The sequence below is a fragment of the Ranitomeya imitator genome, chromosome 3, assembly GCF_032444005.1.
Source record: "Ranitomeya imitator isolate aRanImi1 chromosome 3, aRanImi1.pri, whole genome shotgun sequence".
NCBI classification, from domain to species: Eukaryota; Metazoa; Chordata; class Amphibia; order Anura; family Dendrobatidae; genus Ranitomeya; species Ranitomeya imitator.
The window spans coordinates 496138000-496163129 of NC_091284.1; the positions used below are offsets into that span (position 1 = coordinate 496138000).

Consider the following 25130-nt stretch of genomic DNA (forward strand, 5'->3'; position numbering starts at 1 on the left):
GCAACTTGAGCTCTGACAATATGCCAAAAATTTACCCCTGCGACCAAAGCCTGGATTATCAAGAGGCTGAAGACTAGATCCACTGCAGAGGTGGCTGGCACCTTTAATGTGTTTCAGCGTCAAATACAAAGAATTAAAAAAAGATTTGAAGAGACTGGAGATATTTGGCAAGCCCCGGTCTGGCAGACCCCGCAAGACAACTGCTCAGGAGGAGCGTTTGTTGGTTAGAAAATACAAATCAAGTCCCTCTTCCACTGCAGCAGAGCTCCAACAGGCCTGGTCACCTCAAGTCCCTGTGTCAACTAGAACAGTTTGTAGGATTCTGTCTCAAAATGGCCACCATGGTCGTATCAGTGCCCAGAAGCCGGTACTAAACAAAAGGCAAATAAAAAAACATGTGGCATTTGCCCACAGCCTGCTAAACAGATGGACGCTGGAAAAGTAGAAGGTGGATTTCTCTGATGAATCTTCAGTAGAATTACACCACAGCCGCCGCAAATACTGCAGGAGACCTACTGGAGCCCATATGAATCCAAAATACACCCAGAAAACAGTTACATTTGGTGGTGGAAAGATCATGGTCTAGGGTTACATTCAGTATGGGGGTGTGCAAAACATTTGCAAGGTGAAAGGCAATATCAATAGCCTAAAATATCAAGAAGAATTAGCTACCTCTTATATTCCAAATCATAAAAGGGATCAAATTCTGCAGGATGGTGCTCCATCTCATACATCCATCGCTACAACAAAGTTCCTCCAGGCAAAACAAAGATCATGGTGCTCAAGGACTGACCAGCCCAGTCACCAGACATGAACATCATCGAGCATGTTTGGGGTAGGATGAAAGGGGAAGCTTGGAAGACAAAACCAAAGAATCTAGATGAACTCTGGGAGCCATGTAAGATTGCATTATTTGCTATTCCTGATGACTACATTAATAAATTGTATAAATTATTGAACCGCATGGATGCAGTCCTTCAAGCTCATGGAAGTCACACAAAATATTAAATATGACTCTAATAGCACCACAACTTCACTCACCAATGTTATGCAACATATATTTGTATTTTAAGTTACCGTATATACTCGAGTATAAGCCGAGACCCCTAACTTTGCCACAAAAAACTGGGAAAACGTAATGATTCAAGTATAAGCCTAGGGTGGAAAATGCAGCAGCTACCGGTAAATTTCAAAAATAAAAATAGATACCAATAAAAGTAAAATTAATTGAGATATCAGTAGGTTAAGTGTTTCTTGAATATCCATATTGAATCAGGAGCCCCATATAATGCTCCATAAAGTTTATGATGGGCCCCTTAAGATGCTCCATACAAAATACGCCCCATATAATGCTCCATAAAGTTTATGATGGGCCCCATAGGATGCTCCATATTAAAATATGCCCCATATAATGCTGCACAAAGGTTAATAATGGCCCCACAAGATTCTCCATAGACACATTTGCCCCATACAGTGCTGCACAAATGCTGATTATGGCCCCATAAGATGCTCCATATAGATATTTGCCCCTTATAATGCTGCACAAATGCTGATTATGGCCCCATAAGATGCTCCATAGAGATATTTGCCCCATATGCTGTTGCTGCGATTAAAAAAAAAAAAAAGACATACCTCTCGTAGCTCAGGACCCCGGTCCTTGCAATATTCACCTGTCCCCGTTCCACCGCCGCTCCGTCTTCCGCGTCCTCTGCACTGACGTTTAGGCAAAGGGCACGCACTTAACACGTCATCGCACCCTCTGACCTGAGCGTCATAGCAGAGGACGCGGAAGACGGAGCGGCGCCCGGCGGTGGAACGAGGGGACAGGTGAATATCGCGCAATGCTGCTCACCCTCTCAATTATACTCACCTGCTCCTGGCGTGGTCCCTGGCAGCTTCCCTGATGGTCTTCTCTGGGCGCTGACAGCTTCTTCCAGCATTGAGCGGTCACCGGTACCGCTCATTACAGCAATGAATATTCGGCTCCACCCTTTTGAGAGTGGAGTTGCGTCCATATTCATTACTGTAATGAGCGGTACCATGTGACAGCTCAACGCTGGACGAAGCTGTCAGCGCCCGGAGACCATCGGAGATGCAGGGACCATGCCAGGAGCAGGTGAGTATGTCACAGCCGCTCCTCCCCCGCAGACCCCCTGGGACAATGACTCGAGTATAAGCCGAGAGGGGCACTTTCAGCCTAAAAAATGGGCTGAAAATCTCGGCTTATACTCAAGTATGTACGGTAATTATTTGTTTGAATATCACATTACTTTCTGTGGGCGACAACTTTTCTCTTGCCAAAATCTGACCATTTTGTGTCCATTAACTGATCAATATTTCTGCATTGATGCCAATTTATTTTCTTAACTTAAACCACATTTCGGAGGGTTTCAGCTTTCAAAAGAATAATTTTTTTATACAACCAATGGATGAATTTAAAGTCAAGTTATAATATAAGCTTTTATTTACATAACATGGATAAGCGACATAACTTCTGTTAGGGAGTGTATATGACCTATTAATATGGGCATACAGGTAATAGAGATGTTAAAACAGTCCTACCTGTTTGCCTCATATTTAACGGTCTTGTTGTTGAGAAATCTTATTCTTTCTGTATGCTAATGATTTCTTCCAGGCTCTGGGGCATGCGGTGCCTGGAATAAATCCTTGCCTCCTAACTTCATTGTAATACTACCCCCCCTCCCATGCACGTCAGTAATGGAATCCCACTCCTGCGCCCTGCACTCCCTCAAAAATCCATTCTCTTCCTCCCTTCTAAAGGCACTGCATTCAGGGATGATCTGCACATGCAGGGATTTCTTCCAAGTATCGCACACTCTGGAGCCTGGAAAAAATCATTAGCATAATAAAAAAAAAAGAATATAACATTTCTCAACAACACGACCATTAATATAAGGCATACTGGTATGACTAGTTTAGCATTTCTATTAGCTGTATGCCCATATTAATAGGTGATATACCGTACATCCCAAAGGGTGACAGATTCCCTTTAAAGGTGGAAAAATCCTTGCATTTTAAGAGAAATGTGTAGACTTTTTATAAACGCTTTATATCTCTACAACCAGAACGGTATGTACAAAGCCTGTCTTTATATCTTCTGTACAGGTCATATTACCATGTGAATGCTGCAAGTAATCACTGGTCGCAGCAGTGACCAATGCGTCACTGCTGCAGCCAGTGATTGAATACTGCGTCACGTAACTGACAAGACTGGAGGAGGCCACGGTCATGAAAAAAGTGGTGGGCAACCCCTTTTAAGTGGGTTTCAAGCAGAAAAAATGTTATGCGGTGGCACAGGATTGTGAATGATTAATGGGGTCCGTTATGTAGAATTACTTACAGTGCGCACCTTGTAGAAGCTGATCAAGACATTACACTTCTTTGCACACATAGAAAGTGTCACAGCTGTAACTCGCATGCCTCCTCAGCGCTGCCGTACTCTCACCGTTGTCAACGTTCGGCTTCTCGTATCGACTGCCTCACTGGGTTTGGCTCTTGCTGCATCTTGGGAGAGCCTGGCCGTTCTCTGCAGGAATTTAGCTCTGCTGCATCCTCCAGAGATTCGGTTCCCTGGCCTATCCCATGCCAGCAGGATATATATTAGTCAGCTCCTTCCACCACTCCTTTCTGCAACGTTGGTTCCTAGCCTGCTAGCACCTGTTCATGGACGAAATGATTGCAGAGTATTCGTGCAAAAGGCAGACTAAATGTTGGCCTGTATCCTTGATGTGTCAGCCCTCAATAGCTACATTGTTTATTGTCAAACTAATCCAGAATTCCATGCCAACAGGAAAGAAAAGATATGTCTGTTTTTGACAGAACTTTGTTATGAACTTTTGATGCCTACTATGATGGAGAGAAGCAGCATGATATGCTTATCAAGGCAAATTACGGAGGCAATGATCCGATGTGGAATACGCTTTCTGGAACATCCAGAGCAAAGAGAAAAAAAAAGAAAGCGCTGCTATATTTGTCCAGCAAAGAAGGAAAGAAAATCGGAGCGTTTCTGTTCTACTTGCGGACAAAATGTATGCAAGGAACATTCAGCCGAAATAATATGCGAGAATTGTCGGGCGAATATGTAAAGTTACAAATAAATATTCCTCTACCAAGTTTGCTACAACCAAAAAATGTTTTCATAACAAAATTGCATATAGAATGCCTATATTGGGCGTGCCCGTTTACTTACTTTTTGGTTGTTTTATGCACATAATTATGTTTTGAAATATACACATCTTAGGCTGTGTTCCCAGTAGCGCTGGGGTTCGTCAGAAGGGGATCCATAATGGATCTGACCTCCTGGTAACTCCAGCTAAGGCTGCCGGAATGGCGGGATTCCGCCAGCCTTAGCTGGGGTCACCAGGAGGTCAGATTCCTTACGGATCCCCTCCTGGCGGACCCCAGCACTAGTTGGAATGCATCCTTACCTTGCAATTGTAAAATTTTGAAAAGTATTTTTATTTGAGTTATTCCGTGTTATTTGCACACAGGCCTAAAAGGCCCCAGGTGCGTGAATATGGGGTAGTCCCAAAAAAAGGTTGTTATACCGAAATGCCTATAACATAAAAATATATGAACAACTGAAAATTACTAACAACTATATACCTGAGGAATACCTAGAGTTTCAAAATTCTAACTAAAGTAATTTTACAGAAAATAGAAAACAAGAAACCTGGCAGGCCTGCGAGGCCGCAGGTATGCATCCGCCATCCTTAGCTGGGGTCACCAGGCGGTCAGATCCATTACGGAATCCCGTCCTGGCGGACCCCTGCGCTAGTGGGAATACATCCTTACTTTGCAATAAACTTTGAAAAGTATTTTTATTTGAGTTATTCCATGATAATTGTAAATAGGCCTAAAAGGCTCCAGGTGCGTGAATGTGTAGATTTCTATGGGTATGCGTTCTAGGGTTAATAAGTGTTAGATCCACTTCACGCTCACCTCTTTCCTTTGGACTAGACCAAGAAAGTCTGTATAGATGAGCACTGGCCTTTGGAAACCTTTTTTGGGAACGTGGAGGACCAGAGACCTGCAATGTTGGGAGTTTCCTTGAAATGCTTTGTGTGGTTTTCAAGGTTGCAGGCCGTACCTCCTCTCCTGCTTCATCCCTGTTGTCTCTAAGGCAGAGCATGGATACAATTGCCCAGTATGCCTTACACTGCCGTCCCTTGGTGGCAGAGCTGGCTTTGAATGAAGAAGTGGCGATCTGTCCAGTCGAATCAAGGATAAGTTGGCTGGCGGAGATCTACCCTCCTCGTTGAATACCTTTATACACCTGGCAACTAGGATACATCTCTGCTTCCATAAGCTAGGTTAGGAACAAGCTTCAGCACTTCCTCATGCCAGACGACCACCCAGACTAGCTCCTAACTTCCAGTTTCCTTTGCTACCGCAAGTCACACCACCAGCCACTGAGCTGTTTCAGGCTGAGCGGGTCAATCATTCTGATCAGGAACGACAGCGGAGGTACATATAGAACATTTATATGTACTGTGGAGCCAAGAGACATTTTGTTTGCTAGTTTCCTGTGAGATTGCAAAATTCCAGCACCTATGTTTAGCTGGAGAAATGACCTAGGTCAGAATAATTGCTCTCCAGAGCTATTGTCTGAGTTTTCCTTGACCTGGCAGGAGAGGTCCTTCTCTGCTACCCATCTGGATTCCCATTCTGTGGGCAACTTCATACATCTGGATCTGGTCTGTCGAATTCAGATCTCTGCAAAGTAGCTAAATCATTCCTTGACTGTTGCTTCCATTGACGGACAACTCCTGGCAGAACCTGTTCGATTGATCACTCTGCGGATTGGTGTCCTGCATACTGAGAGGATTTCCTAGATCTGTGAATTCTATTCTTCTGGTCCTTTCATGGTCGCATCTTCACTTGCTGGTTATTGATTCGTCCTCCAGTCAGGTACTTCATTAGCGACCATACTGTGCTTCCAACTGCCTAGCCAAGGTCATGCCCAAGACTTCACCTCCTGTTCATTCGAACGTTGCTTCGCTGCCCATACATTATCGTGCCTTTGCAGGCATCTTCTGTTCAGAGAAGAGTTAGATCCTGCCACTTCACAGACCTTATATAACCAGGGCTGTGGAGTCAGTAAGCCAAACCACTGACTCAGACTCATCAATTTCCCGGACTTCTGACTTCTCAGCACTGCCTCATTACAAAGTGTAGCACAAATTCATCTCAACTATAAGCCTAGATCCTTCGATCAGGAATAGAACATTTATAGGACATTTAATAACTTTCCCAAATTATGACATTTACAGTACATCCTGAACTGCTGAACTCCATTTATTATATATTTTAGGAGTTAGTCCATATTATTCCAACTCTGACTCCACGACTTTGACTCCACAGCCCTGCTTATAACTGTCTCGTGGATCTTCTTCCTGGCACTTCAGCACCCCATGGAGGGGGGATGTATACCCTTTCTCTACCTGACACTCAGGGCATGTCGGAATACATCAGAGAATTTAGCCAAAGGATTTGTCCATAACTCCTCTTCTTATGTCAGTGCTGGCTTCTTCATGACTAATGCCTAACGTGGTTCCGTACGCCTCTGCCTCTGTATAGACTATCGGGGTCTTAACTAAATCACGTTAACAAAACAAGTACCGTATCTCCTGACTTTTATTTCTGAGCTGTTTGACAGAATCTGTGGAGCTAATATCTTCTCTAAATTTAATCTGCGAGGGGCTTACAACTTGATTCGTGTCTGTAATTGTGTCAAATGGAAAATGGCCTTTATTACCCGTGACGGTCACTACGAGTATCTCGTCATGCCTTTTGGGCTGTATAATGCAACCACCGTGTTTCAGGAGTTCATTGATGGCATCTTCCGAGATCTCCACTTTGTTTCCATGGTTGTGTATTTGGAGGATATTCTGGATATTCTATCCAGTTCTACCTTCCCACATAAAACACATCCATCAAGTTCTGCAGTGTCTCTGGGAGACAAATTGTTTTCGCCGGCTGAGCGAAATTGTACCGTTGGGGATCATGAGCTTCTACCTATCAAGATGGGCTCAAGGAATGGTAACATCTACTGGAGGGTGCGAGCTCTCTGGTTATAATATACACATAAAAATCCACCCAGCGGTTCAATCCTCATCAAGCTAGGTGGGCACGCTTGACTCTTTTTAACTTCGAATTACACTTCTGTCCTTTTGATTAGTCTGATTCCCTGGATGAGCCTCAGCACATTATTCACCCAGCCAGGATTATGGAAGCCATTTTTCCAGACCACTTCGCACCCGCTGCTGGGAGGAGGGATACAAATCCGGGATGGCTGGTCATATTATTATTACTATTATTATTTATTATAGCGCCATTTATTCCATGGCGCTTTACATGTGAGGAGGGGTATACATATTAAAAACAGGTACAATAATCTTGAACAATACAAGTCACAACTGGTACAGGAGGACAGAGGATCCTGCCCGCTAGGGCTCACAATGTACAAGGGATGGGTGAGGATGCAGTAGGTGAGGGCAGAGCTGGTTGAGCAGCGGTTTTGTCAATCGGTGGTTACTGCAGGTTGTAGGCGTGCCGGAAGAGGTAGGTCTTCAGGTTCTTTTTGAAGGTTTCCATGGTAGGTGAGAGTCTGATATGTTGTGGTAGAGTTCCAGAGTAGGGGTGATGTGCGAGAGAAATCTTGTATGCGATTGTGGGAAGAGGAGATAAGAGAGGAGTAGAGAAGTAGATCTTGTGAGGATCGGAGGTTGCGTGCAGGAAAGTACCAGGAGACGAGGTCACAGATGTATGGAGGAGACAGGTTGTGGATCGCTTTGTATGTCATGGTTACGGTTTTGTACTGGAGTCTCTGGGTAATGGGAAGCCAGTGCAGGGATTGACAGAGGGGAGAGGCTGGGGAATAGCGGGGGAATAGGTGGATTAGTCGGGCAGCTGAGTTTAGAATAGATTGGAGGGGTGCGAGAGTGTTCGAGGGGAGGCCACAGAGCAGGAGGTTACAGTAGTCGAGGCGGGAGATGAAGAGGGCATGGACTAGGGTTTTTGCAGATTCTTGGTTTAGGAATGTACGGATCCGGATCATGTCATATGGGCATATGCAAGTCCACAGAGTCCTTTGCTCGCCGCTTGTTGTGGTGCTCGCTGATCAAGGATATCTGGGACTTCATAACCTCTTATTCAGCTCCCTGAAACAAGTCTTCCAGTGTTAAGCCTGCTGGTCTTCTCCAGCCTCTGCTATGTACTTCATCATGGATCTGCCTATTTCTGAGGGTTAAAACACCATTTGGGTTTTGGTGGATCAGTTCTCTTAGATGACTCACTTCATACCCTTGAGAAATATTTAGAATTGAGAGTCCTCAGTGGTTGATACCCTTTAATGGCTAACTGAAAAGATGGTAACAAATTGCAAGCTTTCAAGATTACACAGGTCTCTTCATCAGGCAAAGACTAAAAGAAATTCTGAAGAATCACATATTTATGCACAACATAGCACAGAAAAAAAAGGAAAAACCATGGTTCCATGGTTTTTCCTTTTTTTTTTGCAAGCTTGCAATTTGTTACCATCTTCTCAGTTAGCCATTAAAGGTATCAACTACTGAGGACTCTCAATTCTAAATATTTCTCTATCTACTGGCTAACACGGTACCAAGATATATATCTGTCCTGTTTCATACCCTTGGACAGTCTTCCCTCCTGTCATAAGGAAGTAACACAGTTCTTCTATCATGTATTTAGTCTCCACGGTCATCCTCTTCATAGTCTCTGATCGTGGAGTCCATTTCACTTCAAAGTGATCTCAGAGTTTTCTTACCACAACAATGTTGGGGAGTCTTCTGGAGCATCTACATTCTTTATAGTATACTTCCTGCATCTTCAAGTGCCCTCTGCTTCTGGGCTCCAGCAGCTGATGCCTCTTAAGGCGACTTCCTACAGATTTGGAAGCAGACACAGCCTTCCCTCCTTTAAGGAGTCTCGGATGAAGGCTCATGCAGACAAGAGGTTTGCCTCCTCAGTATGATCCTGGAATATTTGCTCCCCAGTACCTTGGACTGTGCAAAATATCAGACAACTCAATCCGGTGACCTACCGTCTTCAACTTCCTGCGAATCTATGGATCCCAAATCCTTAAGAGGGCATGTCCAGTCTCTGCAGGAATTTAACCTTTCTATGTCCTGCAGAGCTTAGGTTCCCTGACCTATCCTGTACCAGCAGGACATATATTAGCCAGCCGCTCCCACCACTCCTTACAGGAACCACAATTCCTAGCCTGCTAGCACCTGTTTATGCATATCTCTGTATCCTGTCTCTTGTTATGGACCCGACCTGTTTACCCACTCACTTTGACATCTCCATTCTTGACTCTTGAATTGTATTGTGAACCGATGCTTCCTGCCCCGACCTCGGACTGTTTGACCACACTTCTGCCTTGCCCTCCTGTAAGTCATATTTGCCCCTCTGACCCTCCAGTCCAGGGGGGGCTGCCCTGAAGTGTTGCCAAGTGTCTACCAGCAATCCAGCCTATCCTCACCATCAGAGGCCCTAGTGAAGACTCTGTAGACACTTGGTCAAGCCCCTCCAGGGAAAGCAGGACACGTGGTGCAGTGGGTCCACTCCCACTAGCATTACAGGAAGTTGCCGTATTTATGGATGACCTTGTGGTCATTTTCTCCCAAACCTACCCTGCTAAATGAACCTTCAGTGTTAAATCTCAAGGTCAGTAATTTCTTTCTTGTAAATGACTGACTTTAGGGGAGCGTGTGTTTTGCTAGGAGGACTTTACCTAGGATGGGTGCCAGGATTGCTTCCATTGACAAGACCACATCTAAGTGGTACATTGGTATTCAGCTCAGTCCTGTGTTATCGCAGGCATGCTGTTTATCACTGCCATCAATCAAATAAAAAGCACCTCCACTTCCGCCTCTGATAATTACCGTCTCTTCTTGTATGCTTCAGAAGTTTATTTCTGTCACGTTTACTGAATTGGTTTTCCTGAGCTAGTCAACATTATCTCTTAGATCCATGTATAGAGCAGATGTACTTGAAGTGACAGCATTGCAGCAAGCTGCGCTGTCATACCAGCTCATGTCACTGGTGCCGACACGTATCAGAATGTTTACCTCGCACACACTGCAACATATGATCTCTAATAGATTTCTGTTACAGCTGAAGTCATATGTATTACAGCTAAAGGGATAGCGATCCTGAGAGGGAAGGAACATCACAATTGTAGCACTGCATCCTTGCCAAAGTTTTCAGGGCTAAGCAACACTCCTCACTGTGCAGGGGACTGCCACTGTACAATTCACTGGAATAGGATCTCACTGTATTTCATGCAAAGTTAGTGGTTGGTGCACCGCTGTGTAGGGAAAAATGTCAATTTATGCTATGAATGTTCTGCCTGAAAAATACTAGAAAAATGACAAAAAGAACATATGTATAGCAATGTAAAATTGACTTGCTATGTGTATGTTCCATCTTTTTGATCTTCTTTTTACTGCTTCTGACTTCCAAAGATTAGAGATGGGAGGACACCTGGATGTTCAGGTTCGGCCGAACCGTTACGAAAAGTTTGGGTTCGGGTACCAGAATAGTAGCACGGCAAGCACTACTTCTGATCGGTAAAATCATCACGGTTCCCACGCTGTCAAAAGACTGTGTGAGATCACCGCTATGATCGAAGGTATTAAGTTTACCTCCCGTCACTGGTGTCAGCTGATGCGACTACTGCTGTCGCTAATAACAGTGAGAGCAGGAGCAGCTGATGGGAGTATTCATTAAGGCCTCTTTCACATTTCCGTTTTTTGCCATCCGTCGCAATCCGTCATTTTGGGCAAAAAAACGGATCCTGCAAATGTGCTTGCAGGATGCGTTTTTTTGCCCATAGACTTGTATGAACGACGGATGGCCACATGTCGCGTCCGTCATGCGATCCGTTGTGTTTTGGCGGAAGCGACGGACAAAAAAAAGTTCAATGTAACGGTTTTTTTTTGGCCCGTCATGTCCGCCATTTTTGACCGTGCATGTGCGGCCAAGCTCCACCCCCTCCTCCCCAGACTTCAGAATGGGCAGTGGATGCGTTGAAAAACTGCATCCGCTGCCCACGTCGGGAAGAAATTTCACAACGTCTGTCGGTACGTCGGCCCGACGCATAGCGACTGACCCGTACCGACGGAAATGTGAAAGAGGCCTAAGCCCACAGATTGGTAATGTAGAGGCGTCTACGACACCTATCCATATAATCCTATAATTGTATTGCAAATAAAGACACAGCCAGAATAAAGTTCTTAGTGGAGATAATTTGTTTTTCTTTTTCTCTAGCAAGAGTCGCACCGCTGACCGCGGATTGCTGATAGCTGCTACTGTGCAGGCGTGGCCGGCACCATTTTCATAATGAGTTTTTAAGAATTTAGGTATAACATAAAAAAAATAATACACATTATAGAGGCATATATAACACAATAATGTTCAAAAGTATTAAAGGGCCACTGTCACCCCCCTGCAGCCGTTATAAACTAAAAGAGCCACCTTGTGCAGCAGTAATGCTGCATTCTAACAAGGTGGCTCTTTTAGTTTTGTGTTCAGGTATTACTAAAATAAAGGGTTTTGAAACTCTGCAAAAATACCTGTCTTTGTCCACGGAGGCGGGTCTGAAGCCTCCTCTGTGAAGTGCCCAACAGCCGTCACTCACATTTTCTGGGGCGATGGTCGCCGCCCCCTGCGCGCTGTTTTCTTTTCAAATCCGGCGCCGGCGCTGTGTAAATATTTGTGGGGCAGGCGCAGTAAGCTCTGGCTGTCTGACATCCCAGCTAGGCTTGCAGACTGCGCCTGTGCTGGCAGTGTGGCCACCCACCTCGGGAATCCCTGCCCCGCACTGTTATGCATTATGCACAGTGCGGGGCTAGGATTCCTGGGCATGCGCACTGCATGTCTCAGACTCTCACCCACGTCCCCCACCCCCCGCCTTACAGCCTCTGGCTATTCAGCTGAGCTCATCCTGCCGCCTCCTCCTTCTGCTCATAGCAATCGCCGGGAAAGAAACAACCTAGGAAACTTTCCTGCTAGCTGTGTTCTTTAGGTGTATGGATATGTTACTAAATTGGGGGTGATCTTTACCCAGCGATAAGTAAAGTTATATACTGATCTGGCCATGCATTATACCGCACTATGGATATATATTGGATGTTGGGGGAGCATTATACCGCACTATGGATATATATTGGATGTTAGGGGAGCATTATACCGCACTATGGATATATATTGGATGTTAGGGGAGCATTATACCGCACTATAGATGTATATTGGATGTTGGGGGAGCATTATACCGCACTATGGATATATATTGGATGTTGGGGGAGCATTATACCGCACTATGGATATATATTGGTTGTTGGGGGAGCATTATACCGCACTGCTGATCAATAAACGGAGATGTTGTGGAAGCATTATACCGCACTGCAGATGAATATACGGACCTGTTGTGGGAGCATTATACCGCACTGCGGATCAATATACGGACCTGTTGGGGGAGCATTATACCGCACTGCTGATCAATAAACAGAAATGTTGGGGGAGCATTATACCCCACTGCGGATCAATATACGGACCTGTTGGGGGAGCATTATACCGCACTGCTGATGAATATACGGACCTGTCGGGGGAGCATTATACCGCACTGCTGATGAATATACAGACCTGTTGGGGGAGCATTATACCCCACTGCGGATCAATATACAGACTTGTTGGGGGAGCATTATACCGCACTGCTGAACAATAAACGGAGATGTTGGGGAAGCATTATACCGCACTGCGGATCAATATACGGACCTGATGGGGGAGCAACAGCGGTATAATGCTCCCCCAACATCTCCGTTTATTCATCAGCAGTGCGGTATAATGCTCCCCCAACAGGTCCGTATATTGATCCGCAGTGCGGTAATTATGCTCCCACAACAGGTCCGTATATTCATCTGCAGTGCGGTATAATGCTCCCCCAACAGGTCTGTATATTGATCAGCAGTGCGGTATAATGCTCCACCAACATCTCCGTTTATTGATCAGCAGTGCAGTATAATGCTCCCCCGACAGGTCCGTATATTCATCAGCAGTGCGGTATAATGCTCCCCCAACATCTCCGTTTATTGATCAGCAGTGCTGTATAATGCTCCCCCAACAGGTCCGTATATTCATCCGCAGTGCGGTATAATGCTCCCACAACAGGTCCGTATATTCATCAGGAGTGCGGTATAATGCTCCCCCGACAGGTCCGTATATTCATCTGCAGTGCGGTATAATGCTCCCCCAACTGGTCCGTATATTCATCCGCAGTGCGGTATAATGCTCCCCCAACAGGTCCGTTTATTGATCAGCAGTGCGGTATAATGCTCCCACAACAGGTCCGTATATTGATCCGCAGTGCGGTATAATGCTCCCACAACAGGTCCGTATATTCATCTGCAGTGCGGTATAATGCTCCCCCAACATCCAATATATATCCATAGTGCGGTATAATGCTCCCCCAACATCCAATATATATCCATAGTGCGGTATAATGCTCCCCTAACATCCAATATATATCCATAGTGCGGTATAATGCTCCCCCAACATCCAATATATATCCATAGGGCGGTATAATGCTCCCCTAACATCCAATATATATCCATAGTGCGGTATAATGCTCCCCCAACATCCAATATATATCCATAGTGCGGTATAATGCTCCCCTAACATCCAATATATATCCATAGTGCGGTATAATGCTCCCCCAACATCCAATATATATCCATAGTGCGGTATAATGCTCCCCCAACATCCAATATATATCCATAGTGCGGTATAATGCTCCCCTAACATCCAATATATATCCATAGTGCGGTATAATGCTCCCCCAACATCCAATATATATCCATAGTGCGGTATAATGCATGGCCAGATCCGTATATAACTTTACTTATCGCTGGGTAAAGATCACCCCCAATTTAGTAACATATCCATACACCTAAAGAACACAGCTAGCAGGAAAGTTTCCTAGGTTGTTTCTTTCCCGGCGATTGCTATGAGCAGAAGGAGGAGGCGGCAGAAGGAGGAGGCGGCAGGATGAGCTCAGCTGAATAGCCAGAGGCTGTAAGGCGGGGGGTGGGGGACGTGGGTGAGAGTCTGAGACATGCAGTGCGCATGCCCAGGAATCCTAGCCCCGCACTGTGCATAATGCATAACACAGTGCGGGGCAGGGATTCCCGAGGTGGGTGGCCGCACTGCCAGCACAGGCGCAGTCTGCAAGCCTGGCTGGGATGTCAGACAGCCAGAGCTTACTGCGCCTGCCCCACAAATATTTACACAGCGCCAGCGCCGGATTTGAAAAGAAAACAGCGCGCAGGGGGCGGCGACCATCGCCCCAGAAAATGTGAGTGACGGCTGTTGGGCACTTCACAGAGGAGGCTTCAGACCCGCCTCCGTGGACAAAGACAGGTATTTTTGCAGAGTTTCAAAACGCTTTATTTTAGTAATACCTGAACACAAAACTAAAAGAGCTGCATTCTAACAAGGTGGCATTACTGCTGCACAAGGTGGCTCTTTTAGTTTATAACGGCTGCAGGGGGGGGTGACAGTGGCCCTTTAAGCCCATGCATTGTTTGGGTTGATGTACCCCTTTAAATAATAAATTAATCACAAAATTTGTCACCAAAAGAAAGTTAATGCAATGGTAACCAAAGGTACTTTATGGTTAAAAAGTAATTTTTATTGATGCAACAATGTTACAAAAGTGTTAAAGGAAAGGTGTGACACCTCCCTAGGAAGCAGTGTGAAACACACGTCGGGGCAGAGGGACACCCGGGTTATTCACATGCACAGCACAGGTGAAATATGCCCAATGATTTTTACATTGTGTACCTGATATGATAGTAGCGCGGTTCACATTTATACTATCAGCAGCCTTAAAGGTACCGTCACACTAAGCGACGCTGCAGCGATACAGACAACGATCCGGATCGCTGCAGCATCGCTGTTTGGTCGCTGGAGAGCTGTCACACAGACCGCTCTCCAGCAACCAATGATGCCGGTAACCAGGGTAAACATCGGGTTACTAAGCGCAGGGCCGCGCTTAGTAACCCGATGTTTACCCTGGTTACCATCGTTAAAGTAAAAAAAACAACCACTACATACTTACCTACCGCTGTCTGTCCCCGGCGCTGTGCTTCTCTGCTCTGGCTGTGAGCGCCTGGCAGCCGGAAAGCAGAGCGGTGACGTCACCGCTCTGCTTTCCGGCCACTGTGCTCACAGCCAGAGCAGAGAAGCTGAGCGCCGGGGACAGACAGCGGTAGGTAAGTATGTAGTGGTTGTTTTTTTTTACTTTAACGATAGTAACCAGGGTAAACATCGGGTTACTAAGCGCGGCCCTGCGCTTAGTAACCCGATGTTTACCCTGGTTACCAGCGAAGACATCGCTGAATCGGCGTCACACACGCCGATTCAGCGATGTCAGCGGGAGAGCCAGCGACGAAACAAAGTTCTGGACTTTCTTCCCCGACCAGCGATATCACAGCAGGGGCCTGATCGCTGCTGCGTGTCACACTGGACGATATCGCTAGCCAGGACGCTGCAACGTCACGGATCGCTAGCGATATCGTCTAGTGTGACTGTACCTTAATGAGTTTACCGTACCCAGGCTTCTGAACCTTCTGTTGTCTAAACACGGCATGTGCCTTTATCACAACCCATGTTTGCATAGGTTCAGCCTCCTGTGACTGCCATTTCACCCTGCTTGTCTCTACAGTTAGCTGCTTTACTTTGCAAAATTTTCATGTCATTGCTTACATATTTGCACTTTATACTTTGGGATTTTTTCTTGAGTATTTTTCTTTCCCAATCTACTATATATTCGATTGTGTTGGGTTTTACTATTTTTTTAAAATAGCTTGTGTTATGTGGTATCCAATGGTATCTGGTCCCTGTTTTAATGACCTAACATCTTTCTTTTAACACTTTTTAAAATTGGTTACTATTGCATTAATTTTCTTTTGGTGACAAATTTTGTGATTAATACATTATAGAGGCTGCATCACAGCAGAAGATGATTTTTAAATGTATATGTATAATATCCATTATGTAAACTAGGGGACAGGTCACTGAGGCACCAGTGACCTGTCAGAAGCCATACTGATGAATACCTAATCAGAGCACCACATGAAGACCCCTCCTCCCCCAGGCATCTCCGGGGTACGGGCATATTGTTAACTCAAAACTGAAAATAAAGATTAAACAACAACCACAAGACGGATTTCATCAACCCAAGGTATCATTTTAATCAGTATAACGGTGCTAACCTGACACTATAATGTAAACGTATAACGATTAAATGTGATCTGAAATGTAATGTAAAATGTTCCCAATAAAGGCTTCAACTCAATGCACAAAAAAATCAAGCCCTCACTCAGGTCTGTAATCTGTTAAAGGAAATATAGGGGGCTTTCACGTTACTGGTAGCACCAAGGCTCTGGAAAAGTGAAATGGCTCCTCACCGGCCAAAAGAAATTCAACAAATTCTGCCCTCCCATATCCAAATGCCCTCCCCCCCCCTTCTGAGTTTCACAGTGTACCTAAACCCCATATATCATCCACGTTTGGCATTTCTGAAGCGATGAGAGCCCACCTATCTTACGGGCGCATGTCTCCAGAAGAACGGGGTTGGCATAACGTACTGGCAACTGCAATGTACTGGTCACTACAACGGCAGTTTGCAATTTTCACTCGCCAACATTCATTGCTGCTTGTTTCTGGAAAATACCCATGGAGTCACTACACCTATAGATAAATTCCCCAAGGGGTATAGTTTCCAAAATCAGGTCACTTGAGGGGGATTCTGCTCTTCTAGCAATTAGGGGCTCTGTATATGGATTCTGCAAACTTATAGCAAAATCGCGCTGTTTTGCTCCCGAGTCTCTCCATATGGCTAAGCAGTACTGTACAGTTACATATGGGATATTGCCACGTTCAGTAGAAATTGTGGGACAAATTGTGGTGCCATTTTTACCCACTGCTTGTGTGAAAATCCAAAATCTTGGGCTAAAACTAAATTTTGGTGGAAAAAATGTAGTTCTATTTTCTTCACTGCCCAATTGTATAAAATTCTGTGACACACCTGTGGTGTCAATATGATCACTGCACCCCTAGATGAATTCATTGAGAGGTGTAGTTTGTAATATGGGGTCACTTATGGAGGGTTCTGCTGTTCTGACACCTCATGGGCTGTCCCAGTAGGTCATGGCACCTGCAAACCATAACTGGCACTCCTTGCCTACTGAGCTTTGTACTGTGCCTGAAAAATATTTCCCGATTTACATGTGTGGTATTGGTGCACTCAGAAAAATATGGACCTCAGTTTGTTGTAAAAAAAAATGTCCTATTAGCAGTTAGAAAAATTAAAAACTTGGGGCTAAAACAACATTTTATTGGTAAAAATGTAATTTATTCTTTCTTCACCGCTCAGTTGTATAACATTCATTCTGTGAGGAACATGTGGTGTCAATATGATCACTGCACCCCTAGATGAATTCATTGAGGAATGTAGTTTGTAAAATGAGTTCACATATATAGAGGGTTTCTGTTGTTCTGACACCTCAAGGGCTCTGGCAATGTGATATGGCACCAACAAACCATTCCAGCAAAAGCTGAGCTCCAATATGGCGCCTCTTCCCTTCTGAGCTTTTCAGTGTGCCTCCAAAGTAGTATACCCCCATATTTGTGGGGAAAATTAGATTTTAGTTCATTTTTACTGCTCAACAATGTAAACTTCTGTGAAGCCCCTGAGGGGTCTAGTTTCCAAAATGGGGTCACTTGTGTTTTTTTTCCACTGTTTAGGCACGTCAGGGACTCTTCAAACGCAACATGGCATCCGCCAATTGTTCCTGCAAATTTTGCATTCAAAAAGTCAAATGGCGCTCTTTACCTTCCGAGCTCTGACATACCCCCCCAAAGAGTGGTTTTTCTCCCTCACATGGGGTCTGGGCATGCTCAGTAGAAAATACACAACAAATTTTGGGGTCCATTTTTTTTCCTACTGTCCTTGTCAAAATAAAGAAATTTGGATCTGAAATAACTTTTTTGGAGAAAAAAATAATAATTTTTTTTTTTTTACACATTCCAAAACTTCTTGAATGTGGTTTTGAGCACCTTGAGGGGTGCAAATTTTTTAGAATGATGTCACTTTGGGGTATTTTCTGTCATATAGGCCCCTCAGTCTGTTCAAATGTCATGTGGTCCCCCCAAAAATGTTGACTATTAGCTACTTGTTCACTATTTTGTGTGACATATCTCCGTTAAATGCATAAATATTCAAAGTTGGAAATTTTTGAAATTTTTTTGGCCAAATTTCCATTTTTTTCACAAATAAATGCTAGTCATATAGAAGAAATTTTACCACTTACATGAAGTACAATATGTCATGAAAAAACAGTCTCAGAATCACTGGGATCCGTTGAATCGTTCTAGAGTTATAACCGCATAAACTGACAGTGGTCAGAATTGTAAAAATTGACCTGGTTATTAACGTGCAAACCACCCCTGGGGGTAAAGGGGTTAAAAGTGTTATCTATGGCTAAACTGATAAGCTGTTCATGAGTATGTGGGGGTTTGTGACATGGGGCTTCCCGCTAGTGGCTGTAAGCAGTGTGTGGAGCAGACCCCCGCAGCTCTCGGCTTTGGTTAGTGGCTGCTGCCAAGTACTAGAGTTTATCTCCATTAATGTGAATGAGATTGACCTGTAGAACATTAATATGGAAAACATAAAAATTTATTGTTAAAGGGAACCTGTCACCCCGTTTTTTGAGATTGAGCTATAAATACTGTTAAATAGGGCCTGCGCTGTGTGTTCCTATAGTGTATGTAGTGTACCCCGATTCCCCATGTATGCTGAGAAATAACTTACCAAAGTCGCCGTTTTCGCCTGTCAATCAGGCTGGTCAGGTCGGGAGGGCGTGGTGACATCGCTGGTTCTTCCTCAGCTTTACGTTGGTGGCGTAGTGGTGAACAAGCAGCGCGCGATCTGCGCTGTCATCCCTTTCGTCGGTGGGGGCGGCCATCTTCCTGGGGCCGCGCGTGCGCAGATCGAGTGCTCTGCTGCACGGGGCTTCAGGAAAATGGCCGCGGGATGCCGCGCGTGCGCATTAGAGATCGCGGCGGCCATTTTCCCAAAGCCGAGATGCAAACTCGGCTTTGGGAAAATGGCCGCCGCGATCTCTAATGCGCACGCGCGGCATCCCGCGGCCATTTTCCTGAAGCCCCGTGCAGCAGAGCACTCGATCTGCGCACGCGCGGCCCCAGGAAGATGGCCGCCCCCACCGACGAAAGGGATGACAGCGCAGATCGCGCGCTGCTTGTTCGCCACTACGCCACCAACGTAAAGCTGAGGAAGAACCAGCGATGTCACCACGCCCTCCCGACCTGACCAGCCTGATTGACAGGCGAAAACGGCGACTTTGGTAAGTTATTTCTCAGCATACATGGGGAATCGGGGTACACTACATACACTATAGGAACACACAGCGCAGGCCCTATTTAACAGTATTTATAGCTCAATCTCAAAAAACGGGGTGACAGGTTCCCTTTAAATATAACAAATATGCATTATGCTGCTGCTTTTTCATATGTAGAAGATTATAGGGGGAACCCAGAAATGTGATTGATGCACGTGAGAAGCATATCACTATCAGATTGGATCACCAGTGCTTTCCAGAATGAAGTGGCTCCATAAAGTGCTCAGAGATTTCTGGAAAGGTGACATAAGATTGTAAGCAAATTGTCATAGATGTGAGTGATTTTCTATTCATTTGGATAAGGTCTGTGACGTTGTGTTATACCCATTGTATAGGCAAATCCGTTCTGTATGTACCCCCATTCAAAAAGCAGAAGGGTAGTTTTGACCATAATCGTGAAATTTATTGTAAAAACCAGAAATTTCTGAGCAGAGCCAAAAAATGGTTGTGTTGTTTCCAGAGTCCCGTCCGGAAATCGGAGTGGCCTGAGATGGCAGACTTCATAAGTATGGGCTTATCACTCGCATCTGTAACACATGAGAAGACTATTTTCATTGGATTTTCAGATTGTACGTGCATTTATAAAAATACATCTGAAAGTAGCTGAATGGAAAAGCAATATCGTTTTTGTAATCTGCCATCTGGAGGAAAAGTATCTATTTTCGACAACAGTAGAATAAATGGAAAGCACATGCTCCCTGCACGGTGGCTCCGGGTGTCCTAAATGCCTTCAGTCTCGGTGATTCTTGCCAGTCGCTGAGCAGTTACAGAAGGATGTTTGAGGTCCCTGCCTGGTAGCTGTCCTTGTGTCTCCATCACATTGAGCATAACATTGCTCTCTGCTGCCCCAAAAAGTAAATGGCTTGAGTCGTGAAGGCATGCGTTTTCCAGAGATAAGAAGCGCCAAACTTAATTTCTGCTGTGATTTATGCCAGTTTTTTGCTGGGGATAGTAGAAATAATAAATTCCTATCACCTATGTGTATGCATATGAAAATACAGGGCAGCACTGTTGTTTTGCAGCGCTTGAGTACTAAGTACTCCAGTTTCTTCCCACAGACTGATATCTGTAAAGATCTGTGGAATTAATGATGCATGCTGTGTGTGCTCAATGGACATTACACTGACAAAATAATAACTTGTTTACACAAGCAAACTTTTTATATGGACAGGTGGTCCATGTCCAAAACAATGCAGCAGTCTGGTCTGTTTTATAGACCGGTCTAATGCATGTCAATAGCAGGTAGCTACTGCGGTCATAGGAAAGGATATCTGCCCATTTTTTTGTATTAAAAAAAAAAAGTTTATTGTAGATTTGAACAAAACAGAACAGGCCAAGACCTGTAGAAAAAATAAATGTAAAAGCTCTTCCTACATGTTTCGAACTGAATCTCGGTCCTTAACCCCTTCCCGACCTTTGACTCACCGTATGCGTCATGAAAACCTGAGCCATTCCGACATGTGTCGCAGCATACGAGCGTCATGGCCGGATTGGGCTCCTGCAGGCCGGGTGAAAGGGTTAACTGTAATTTCACCCGGCCTGCAGGGACAGGAGGAGTTGTACTTTAGCCCAGGGGGATTGGCTTCACACCCCCCCGTGGCTACAATCGCTCTGATTGGCAGTTTCACTTTCAACAGCCAATCAGAGCGATTTGTAATATTTCACCTAAAAAACTGGTGAAATATTACAATCCAGCCATGGCCGATGCTGCAATATCATCGGCCATGGCTGGAAACACTGATGTGCCTCCACCCCACCCCACCGATCGCCCCCCCAGCCCTCCGATCTGTGGTCCGCTCCCCTCCGTCCTGTGCTCCGCTCCCGCGTCCTCCTGTCCGCTCCCCCGTGCTCCAATCCCACCCCCCGCTCCAATCCCACCCCCCGCACTGCGATCCACCCCCCCCGCACTGCGATCCACCCCCCCACACTGCGATCCACCCCCCCGCACTGCAATCCACTTCCCCCATGCTCCGATCCACCCCTCCGTGCTACCCCCCCCCCCCCCCACCCCATCATACTTACCGAGCCTCCCGGGGTCCGTCCGTCTTCTTTCCTGGGCGCCGCCATCTTCCAAAATGGCGGGCGCATGCGCAGTGCGCCCGCCGAATCTGCCGTCTGGCAGATTCGTTTCAAGTGCATTTTGATCACTGTGATAAAACCTCACAGTGATCAAAATAAAAAAAATACTAAATGACCCCCATCCCCCCCCCTTTGTCACCCCCATAGGTAGGGACAATAATAAAATAAAGAAAAATTTTTTTTTTCTTCCACTAAGGTTGGGATTAGAGTTAGGGTTAGGGTTTGGGTTAGGGTTTCGGTATGTGCACACGTATTCTGGTCCTCTGCGTATTTTTCCGCAGCGGATTTGCTAAATCAGCAGTGCTAAACCGCTGCGGATTTATTGCGGATTTACCTCGGTTTTTCTGCGCATTTCACTGCGGTTTTACAACTGCAGTTTAATATTGGAGCAGTTGTAAAACCGCTGCGGAATCCGCAGAAAGAAGTGACATGCTGCGGAATGTAAACCCTTGCGTTTCCGTCCAGTTTTTCTGCAGCATGTGTACAGCGATTTTTGTTTCCCATAGGTTTACATTGAACTGTAAACTCATGGGAAACTGCTGCGGATTCGCAGCGTTTTCCGCAGTGTGTGCACATACCTTTAGAATTAGGCTATGTGCACACGGTGCGGATTTGGCTGCTGATCCGCAGTGGATTGGCCGCTGCGGATTCGCAGCAGAGTTCCATCAGGTTTACAGTACCAAGTAAACCTATGGAAAACCAAATTCGCTGTGCCCATGGTGCGGAAAATACAGCGCGGAAACGCTGCGTTGTATTTTCCGCAGCATGTCAATTCTTTGTGCGGATTCCGCAGCGTTTTACACCTCTTCCTCAATAGAAATCCGCAGTTGAAATCCGCACAAAAAACACTGTAAATCCACAGGTAAAACGCAGCGCCTTTTACCCACGGATTTTTCAAAAATGGTGCGGAAAAATCTCACACGAATCCGCAACGTGGGCACATAGCCTTAGGGTTAGGGTTTGAATTAGGGTTGTGGTTAGGGTTGTGATTAGGGTTATGTCTACAGTTGGGATTAGGGTTAGGGGTGTGTTGGGGTTAGTGTTGGAGGTAGAATTGAGGGTTTTCCAATGTTTAGGCACATCAGCGGTCTCCAAACGCAACTTGTATTCAAAAAGTCAAATGGTGCTCCCTCACTTCCGAGCCCCGACGTGCGCCCAAACAGTGGTTTACCCCCACATATGGGGTACCACCATACTCAGAATTAACTGCGCAACAATTATTGGGGTCCAATTTCTCCTGTTACCCTTGTGAAAATAAAAAATTGCTTTTTAAAAAATCATTTTTGAGGAAAGAAAAATGATTTTTTTATTTTCACGGCTCTGCGTTGTAAACATCTGTGAAGCACTTGGGGGTTCAAAGTGCTCACCACATATCTAGATAAGTTCCTTGGGGGTCTAGTTTCCAAAATGGGGTCACTTGTGGGGGGTTTCTACTGTTCAGGCACACCAGGGGCTCTGCAAACGCAACGTGACGCCCGCAGACCATTCCATCAAAGTCTGCATTTCAAAACATCACTACGTCCCTTCCAAACCCCGACGTGTGCCCAAACAGTGGTTTACCCCCACACATGGGGTATCAGCGTACTCAGAAGAAACTGGACAACAACAGTTGGGGTAAAATTTCTCCTGTTACCCTTGGGAAAATTAAAAAATTCTGGGCTAAATAATTATTTTTGAGGAAAGAAAACGTATTTATTATTTTCACTGCTCTGCGTTATAAACTTCTGTGAAGCACTTGGGGGTTCAAAGTGCTCACCACACATCTAGATAAGTTCCTTTGGGGGTCTAGTTTCCAAAATGGGGTCACTTGTGGGGGGTTTCTACTGTTTAGCCACATCAGGGGCTCTGCAAACGCAATGTGACGCCCGCAGAGCGTTCCATCAAACTCTGTATTTCAAAACATCACTACTTCCCTTCCAAACCCCGAAGTGTGCCCAAACAGTGGTTTACCCCCACATATGGGGTATCCGCGTACTCGGGAGAAACTGGACAACAACTTTTGGGGTCAAATTTCTCCTGTTACCCTTGGGAAAATAAAACATTGCGGGCTAAAAAATCATTTTTGAGAAAAGAAATTTTTTTTTTTTTAATTTTCATGGTTCTGCGTTATAAACTTCTGTGAAGCACTTGGGGGTTCAAAGTGCTCACCACACATCTAGATTAGTTCCTTTGGGGGTCTAGTTTCCAAAATGGGGTCATTTGTGGGGGATCTGCAATGTTTAGGCACACAGGGGCTCTCCAAACGCGACATGGTGTCCGCTAATGATTGGAGCTAATTTTCCATTTAAAAAGCCAAATGGCGTGCCTTCCCTTCCGAGCCCTGCCATGCGCCAAAACAGTGGTTTACCCCCACATATGGGGTATCAGCGTACTCAGGACAAACTGGACAACAACATTTGGGGTCCAATTTCTCCTATTACCCTTGGCAAAATAGGAAATTCCAAGCTAAAAAATAATTTTTGAGGAAAGAAAAATTATTTTTTTATTTTCATGGCTCTGCGTTATAAACTTCTGTGAAGCACCTGGGGGTTTAAAGTGCTCAATATGCATCTAGATAAGTTCCTTGGGGGGGTCTAGTTTCCAAAATGGGGTCACTTGTGGGGGAGCTCCCATGTTTAGGCACACAGGGGCTCTCCAAACGCGACATGGTGTCCGCTAACGATGGAGATAATTTTTCATTCAAAAAGTCAAATGGCGCTCCTTCCCTTCCGAGCCTTACCATGTGTCCAAACAGTGCTTTACCCCCACATGTGAGGTATCGGTGTACTCAGGAGAAATTGCCAAACAAATTTTAGGATACATTTTATCCTGTTGTCCATGTGAAAATGAAAAAATTGAGGCTAAAAGAATTTTTTTTGTGAAAAAAATAGTACTTTTTCATTTTTACGGATCAATTTGTGAAGCACCTGGGGGTTTAAAGGGCTCACTATGCATCTAGATAAGTTCCTTGGGGCATCTAGTTTCCAAAATGGGGTCACTAGTGGGGGAGCTCCAGTTTTTAGGTACACGGGGGCTCTCCAAACTTGACATGGTGTCCGCTAAAGAGTGCAGCCAATTTTTCATTCAAAAAGTCAAATGGCGCTCCTTCCCTTCCAAGCCCTGCCGTGCGCCCAAACAGTGGTTTACCCCCACATATGAGGTATCAGCGTACTCAGGACAAATTGGACAACAACTTTCGTGGTTCAGTTTCTCCTTTTACCATTGGGAAAATACAAAAATTGTTGCTGAAAAATCATTTTTGTGACCAAAAAGTTAAATGTTCATTTTTTCCTTGCTTCTGCTGCAGTGAAGCACCTGAAGGGTTAATAAACTTCTTGAATGTGGTTTTGTGCACCTTGAGGGGTGCAGTTTTTAGAATGGTGTCACTTTTGGGTATTTTCAGCCATATAGACCCCGTAAACTGACTTCAAATGTGAGGTGGTCCCTAAAAAAAATGGTTTTGTAAATTTTGTTGTAAAAATGAGAAATCGCTGGTCAAATTTTAACCCTTATAACTTCCTAGCAAAAAGAAATTTTGTTTCCAAA

The 25130-nt window shown here is 45.1% G+C and overlaps 2 protein-coding genes across 2 annotated transcripts in view; one reads left to right on the forward strand and one right to left on the reverse strand.

The window, feature by feature from the left end:
• LOC138670372 (uncharacterized) overlaps positions 1 to 11638 on the reverse strand; it is a 97417-nt gene extending 85779 nt beyond the window's left edge. The window contains exon 1 of the mRNA XM_069757636.1: positions 11622 to 11638. The gene's annotated coding sequence lies outside the window, so the exon portion shown is untranslated. The remainder of the gene's footprint in view (positions 1 to 11621) is intronic.
• Positions 1 to 25130, forward strand: part of MRPS9 (mitochondrial ribosomal protein S9) — a 141675-nt gene that overhangs the window by 10456 nt on the left and 106089 nt on the right. The window lies entirely within an intron of this gene.